This window comes from Phascolarctos cinereus, unplaced genomic scaffold (genome assembly GCF_003287225.1).
Source record: "Phascolarctos cinereus isolate Bilbo 61053 unplaced genomic scaffold, phaCin_HiC Scaffold_4;HRSCAF=312, whole genome shotgun sequence".
Lineage (NCBI taxonomy): Eukaryota > Metazoa > Chordata > Mammalia > Diprotodontia > Phascolarctidae > Phascolarctos > Phascolarctos cinereus.
Genome location: NW_027555847.1, coordinates 289,527,416 through 289,535,114, shown reverse-complemented (window position 1 = coordinate 289,535,114; position 7,699 = coordinate 289,527,416). Strand labels below are relative to the sequence as shown.

The following is a 7,699-nucleotide window of genomic DNA, read 5'->3' as shown; positions in this document are numbered from 1 at the left end:
ATCCCACAGAGCTGCAGTGATCATTTCAGAAAAAAGAATTTTGTAAACTATGGTGTCCCTCCAACATTTACCTCGTGGTGTTCTTTGTGCACTTAGAAACATCCTTCGGAAAGGAGATTTTCAATAATAGAGATTAAGAATGTCATTTCCACTTTTTCCTTCTCTCTCTCCTTCTGTCGGCGCTTCCCATGGAGGGGCCGCTATCTCTTCGCCAGCACCATGCATGCCCTCAAACCTCTCATAAAGCCTAAAATTGTCAAGAAACTGACCAAGAAGTTCATCAGGCAGCAGTCCGACAGATAGGTCAAGATCAAGAGGTAAACCAAGAGGCATTGACCACAGGGTGCGAAGACTATTCAAGGGCCAGATCTTGATGCTCAATATTGGTTATGGAAGCAATAAGAAGACCAAAAACATGTTACCAAGTGGATTCAGGAAGTTTTTGGTACGCAATGTCAAAGAGCTAGAAGTGTTTCTGATGTGCAACAAATCTTACTGTGCCGAGATTGCTCACAATGTGTCCCCCAAGAATCGGAAAGTCATTGTTGAGAGAGCGGCTCAGCTAGCCATCAAAATTACCAATCCAAATGCTAGACTGAGAAGTGAAGAAAATGAGTAAAATACTTTGCACATTTTTATTTGTGTTAAATAAAGCTTCCAATTAGTACCATCAAAAAAAAAAAAAAAAGAATGTCATTTCCTCTCCTCGGCAGTCGGGTGGATAGAGTCAGATCTGGCCTCAGACATTTATTAGCTATGTCACCTTAACCCAGTTTGCCTCAACTTCCTCAACTATAAAATGAGGATTAAAGGAGATGGTATTTATAATGCACAGTACTTGGTGTTGTAGGCTTTTACTAAGTGCTTGTTTCATTCCTTTTTTTTTTTCTTTCGGTAGCTGCTTTTATTTTTCTTCATTTATAGTCATAGTTAAAAAGCTGGCAGGGCAGATACAAAGAAGGATGTGAGGGAAAGAATAGTTAAATAAGAACTGTAAAAGGCCAGGGCTATCCAGGTCAAGCTTGTAAGTCAGATTTGAGATTAGAACAAAATGAGACTCTCAAAGTCCATCTATTGGTTAACAAAATGAGGTTTACTTAGACATAACAAGGGAAAGATGATATAAGTGGAGAAAATGTATATATGTATGTATGTGTGTGTATTATACTTACATTCCTGAGGCTATAGCATTGATCCATTTAAACAGACCTTCCTCCTCTGAGTTGCCCATGCTGGGTTTGCTCCTCCGTGATGGAGGATTCTGGAAGATATTCCTACAAACATAGTCCCAGAGAAGGACTTTGCAACTGACGTGAGTAAATATGCCCTCTTACATCAAAGTCTAAAAGGTTAGGTTATGGCAATTTTCTTACGGAGCCACTCCCAAAAAGTATGACCTACTATCTAGTTATTGCCCTGGGCTTCACCTCTAATTAGGGATCTATCTGGAAGACAATGGAAAAAGCAGCAAGACTTCAAGATTGGTCCAGTCCCACACACAAGAGGCAACTACTATTTTTAGTCCCTAGTAAGAAAGAAGGCAGATTCATGCGTATCACACTTTGGGAGGTTTATTAAAATAAGAAAATCAATGTGAATTATACTCACTTTCTAATAACTCCTGAGCTGCCGATCAGAACACCATGGTAAAAATCAGACACAGTGTTTACCTGCTCTCAATCTCCTTTCTCGCTTTCTATATAATGTACCTCACTCTCTGTTTCTTATTGTAAATTGCTATTCACCAAAACAAAAATGCACAGATCAGAAACAGCTATCATTGGTCATTTTATACAGCCAGCAAATTCAAACAAATTAAATGGAAATTATTAGTGTAACTTTAAGAAATAAAGTTAAGCTTTTGAATAGGAACTCTTCCTCTTTCCTTGGGAAGGGAAAAAGAGAAAAACGAGAAAGGGGATGATGTCATTGCTTTCTCTCTCAGAAGACTCAAGAATTTAATCTCTCTCATCTGAATCCCACATGGCAATTGCTCATCCCATCACTCTAGATCCTCACAAATCAAAAATGAAACCAGCACTCAGTTCAAAACCTCTGCAGTTCTGAAATCCTTCCAACCCAGCAGATTCATCTACAACCTCTCTCTCCCACGAGTCTGTCCTCCAGACAGAACACAAAATGTAGCTAATCATCCCGTTTAAATGGGGCTTTAAGGTTTGTCTAGTGTTTTGCACATATTATCTCATTTGATCTTCAAAACAACCCTGTATGGTAGGTGCTATTATTAATCCCTATTTTGCGGATTAGAAAAGTGAGGCTGAGATAGGTTAAGTGACTTGCCCAGGATCACACACCTAAGTGTTTCAGGTGGGATTTGAACTCAGGTTTTCCTAACTCCAAGGCCATCCCTCTTTCCTCTGGGCCAGTTAGGCTTCTTTTAGGGTACATAGGCCCTCTTATGTCTACAGATCATAGCAAGTCAAAAGATCCTATCCTAACCAGGAGGACTTCCTCTCCCTGTGGGCTGTGTCAGAGAAGTACTAAAGGTGATATCAAGTATTCAGATTTTCTCTTTCTGCAGAGCTCTCCTTAGTTTTAAGAGGATTGGAGAGATTATGAAAACTCTGACAGGACTCAATCCACAAGTTATAGCAGACCAAGCCCTCAGAACTTGAGCAAAGCCAATCTCTAATCCCATCCATAAGAACCATGGTTCTGTTTATAAGAATGGACCTTCTTTTATCTAAAGGACTTTAACTGTTGACCTCATACAAGACCTGCTACTTCTGTTCTTATCAATCTCACAAAAGGGTTACCTTCTACTCTATTGTGTATGAAAACATGGAGTCCAGATGACTGCTGTTTATTCTCTTGTTGGCTTTAGCTAATAACAGCTTAGCTCACCATGTACATAGAAGCCTAGGAAATCGGTCACAGATGGCCATATGGATTACCCCTGAGAGCAATGCTGTCATCCAGAGAAACTAAAGTCTCTAAGGCAAATATTGAAGGATAAAGCAATGTCTAAAGGACATGTTATTTAGGAAAAAACATTTTTTCATGTCTCTATGTACATTGTTTGCATGGTGAAAGGAAAATGGAGGTAGAGAGACATTTCTTTAGTTTTAACAATAAAACTACAACCTCTTAATTCTATTAATTTCAATACACCAATTCTAGAATAGGATCATGGATTAAATCTGGATAGGAACTAAAAGGTCAATCGGGCTAACCTTTTTATTTTAAAGATGAGAAAACTAAACTCTAGAAAGGTTAAATAAGTAACTTGTTCTAGGTTACACATGAAGAAGGTTTTTTTCAATTGCCAGTCATCAATTTCCTCCTTTCCCAGCTACCCATACCCACTGAGAAGCAAGAAAGGAAGAAAGAAAGGAAGGAAGGAAGACTAATTTTTACAAAAGAATATTTACTTCAAAAGTATAACAAAAGCAAACATACAAACATTTCTCTCCAGTACCTGGGGGGCATGATCTTCCCTAAATTAACTCAGTCTCCAGGGTACTGGGATTCTCAGGGGTCCCCTAAAACATGCACCTTGAGCTTCAAGGTCTTCATAACTTGAGCTCCCAGGTGTGGGACACCCCTCCCTGAACCTAGAAGTGAAAAGTATGAATGAAATAGACCAAAACTCTGAACCTATTTCTCAGGGCCACCTTGGAAATTACTGCATGAAACCTTGCTGGGAGTGAATGAGACCTTCACCCTTAGATGCCACCAGAAACAAAGGGTGACTGTGTCTCAGTCAGGTACATATAGAGATGCAGTCAGTTCTAATATTCAGCTAATAGGAAGAAGTTTCTTCCAAACTGCCTGATAAACCAACACAGAATGTCCATATATCACCCAGACCCTGTGTTTGACTCTTTTTGCTCCATTTGTAATCCTCAAAGACGGTGAGATTCTAAAGAGTCGCTTGTCTCTTCTACTCATTCATTATCATCCAGCTTCTTCCATTTGCTTTTTAGGTTTCTCTTGTCTCATTTGTTTGTATCTCAAAAATTCTATTTGACACAGTTATTTTCATCATTAATGTATGAAAGTCCTCTATTATGTTAAAAATCCATTTTCCCCCTGTAAGATTATACTTTGTTTTTCAGAGTAAATGATTCCTTGCTGTAAGCCTTTTTATTTGGTTTTTTGTAATATTGTAGTCAAAGATTTTTTCTCCTTTAAATTTATCATTACTGATAAATCTTGTGTGCTCCTGACTGTCAGGACAATTTTAGAAAATATTTTTCAACTTTCCTTTTTTGAAGAAGATAAATTTTAGCAGATGAGGGATGTTGATCTAAAATATAGTGCAGGCTTACAAATTCAAAATATTTTTTCTGTCACATATTTGAATTATTGTTCAAAGTAAAAATAGAACGTATACTTAAAAAATTGTGAAGTTTTACACTTGTAGAATAGAGTATATGGCAAAACAAAAAAAAAAGCCCTCCTAAAAATGTTTGTGGATTTAGAGATGTGGTAAATGTAGCTAGGACCAGAAGAACTGGAGCCTAATTAAGTTATAAAGCTTTGCGTTTTTTTTTATTGCTTCTTTGGGAAAAAAAAAACATATTGGCTGAGTCCAGTTGTCCTATAAATACACTAGCAAAGATTGAAAAGGACAATGGTTAGAACAATGATCAAGAAGCTCAAAGGAAAACCTCAGTAAGCACCAACATTCAGTCTAGTATTGCACTAGGAATTGAACAGAAGCCAGAATGCACCAAAGGAGGTAGAAGCCAGGATGAGCTTTTATAATTGGGGGCTGAAGTTAGCAGGATCTTAGCCCTGAACTATGGATGCAACAGTAGGGCACAGATTCAACTCCTTATAAAGGTCACTACTCAGTGAGATAGGGCTAGTCAGTACATACCTGGGATACTCCAACAGGTCCAAAGCTTCACTTGTGTTTTTTCTCATTATTTCCCTTAAGATTCCAGGCTTTTACTCTTCTAAATAAATTTTATTACTGTTTTGTCTAGTTCTATTGATTGGCAAAACACCATATCTGTAAAATTAACTTGGGAAGTGTTGTCATTTTCATTATATTTGCACTGTCCAACCATGACAGTGACAAAAAAAAAATTTCCTTAGGAAGTCCGTTTAAAATCATTTTATCTTGTGATTTTTCATGAAGATTTTCTTTATTAAATAAGCTGTTTTCCCTTTCTGTGACAAAGTAGGTATCATCAACGTGCCAATAACAAAAGACCTCCTAGAGGTTCCTAGCTTTGTGAAAAGTGCCGTGCAAACTTTAAAGTAAGAATTATGTAGGAATCAATAGTTGTTGGAGGATTCTGTATATCAATTTGCAATTATAAAAATAAAATGATCAAGCTGTTGATGCCCTTTGGCCCAGTGATATCCCTACTAGGATTATACCCCTAAAGAATTAAAAGAGAAATAAAGGTCCATAATATGCCAAAGTACTTATTACAGTCTTCTTTGCAGTAGCAGAGAACTGAAAATAAAGTGGATGTCCATCAACAAGGGACTAAATAAAAAATATAATGGTATATGAATGTAATGAATATTATTGAGTTGAGTTGAGAGCTTCATAGTGAACATGTTATTTCCAATCTACTAAAATCGTGTATTTCTCTCTGAATTCCAAACAACCTTATGAATTACCAGATTGTCATTTATACCCTGAGACAGAACATATGCTAATGAAATTTTTTAAAACATAATTTCCAAAAATATTGAAGCTAGAGAAGGAAGGGTAAGAAACTTTCCTCTAGTTCACATTTTAGAGTTGTTGGGTTTGTTTGTTTTCTTTAAGTTTCACCAGGAGAAATAAGAGAAAATAAACAAACCAAAAAAATCAAAATCAAATCCCACAAAAAGAAAAAATCTATGCAATAAAAGTTGCTGGGTTATCTAGACTCTGGATTCAAACTAATCTCGATCTGCCCAGATTTATTTGTGGCCTGCTCAGACGCTTGGCTCTCTGCAGATTCCCTCAGGCAAGTACATAGCCCCCATTCTTTTGTCTGTATTTTCCTATCTCACTATGGCTCCAGAGCATGCTTTTTAGTCATTGCTTATGGCTTAAATTATTGCTTTGATTAGTCAGACCTTCTTACTTATTGATCTAAGTTCTCATTAACTCCTGGCCTCCTGAGTAAGCTCTTGATTAGGACAACATGCATCATCTTTTCCTTCCTCACCACATCTTCCTAGTTCTATTTCTGCTATAACATCTTCTCCTTCAAGGTGTCAACCAAATACTGCCCCTCTTTGTTATGGTAGGACTCCTTCCCCCTCTTCTAGAAGATCAGAATTCCAGAAGAGATCACAGAAGCTTAGGGTGGGTTTGCTTGTTGCATGTGGGATAGAGGGATCCTTTCTACCACTTCAGAGCATATACAAGTATTTACTTACAGCCTCCCATTAGTCATGATGACTCAGGGTTTTCTACAGTGTGGTGATGAAACTTCTTGTAACTGGCTGCTATCAGCTGTCATCATCATCATCTACAATAGTAATGTCATAAATATAAATAAAGTACAAGCTTTATAATTTTATAAATACAAATAAAAATATAAATACTAGCATTTATATTGCATTTTAAGGTTCACAGAACACTTTACAAATATATCTTATTTTGTCCTCACAACCCTGGGAGGTAGATATTTTTATTATCCCCATTATATAAATAAGAAAACCAAGGTTAAATCACTTTCCCAGGATAACACAATTAGTAAGCATTTGAGGCAGGATTTGAATCAGGTCTTCCCAAAACCAAGTCCCAGGCTCTGTCCACTATACTACCTATCTGCCTTATGTACTGAAGGAACAATCCATACACCTCAGCCTATTCTTCCTTGGCAGCTTTCAAAAGAGGTAGTCTGCTGGGATCTGCCAGATGGGGAAGGGCCTGTCAGCAGTCACCAGCTGTCTGTAAACACATGACTCCTTTGTGTCTTTTGTATATATTCTTTCCTGATCTTAGGGAAATGAGTATACAAAGAAGGAATTCACCAGGTTATGACCTCGTGAGTTTTGAATGGTTGGAAAAGCCATTGAAGTCCCCTTGGTAACCAGTCAGTAACAGGTATCATCAGAACTGGTTCTGGTAGCAACAGCAGCCATGTCTGGTCAGGAGCAAACACAGAAGCTGAGCAACCCGCTTGAAATGTCCTGTCATTTAAAACACTGTGTCCTGGAAAGAGGTCATCCAGGTGAATGAGGAAGCAAATTGTCCAACACAACACACTCCAAAAAACCTGATGGGACTCTGAGAAGGAAGAAAAGACTTCCAGGTCCAGAAATTGCACAGAATCCCTCAACTCCATGTTCCCTACCTATGGACCACATTGCCTTTGTACTTCAAATATGAGCCCACTATTCCCAAGAACCAAGTGCGCATGTAAGGGAAGATTGTGCTTTCTGGCTTTTTTTTTGGGGGGGGGGTCATTTCTGTCCTGGATATATTTTGTAAGTACATATCAACTAAGTGATTGATATTGGGAAGTGCACGCTCATGAACAAGAGCCTTAGAAACCCTAGCTCCTCAGGGTTACTCCCCTAGAACAGTGAGGAAGGAAGGAAGGAAAGAAGGAAGGAAGGAAGGAAGGAAGGAAGGAAGGAAGGAAGGAAGGAAGGAAGGAAGGAAGGAAGGAAGGAAGGAAGGAAGGAAGGAAGGAAGGAAGGAAGGAATGGAGAGAGGGAGGGAGGGAGGAAAAAAGGAAGGAAGGAAGGGAGAGGGGGGAAGAAAGGAATA

The 7,699-nt window shown here is 38.2% G+C and overlaps 1 pseudogene; it reads left to right on the top strand.

Annotated features, from left to right (window-relative positions):
* Positions 1-219: 219 nt before the first annotated feature.
* LOC110222342 (large ribosomal subunit protein eL32 pseudogene) lies at positions 220-670 on the top strand (annotated as a pseudogene).
* Positions 671-7,699: the final 7,029 nt, after the last annotated feature.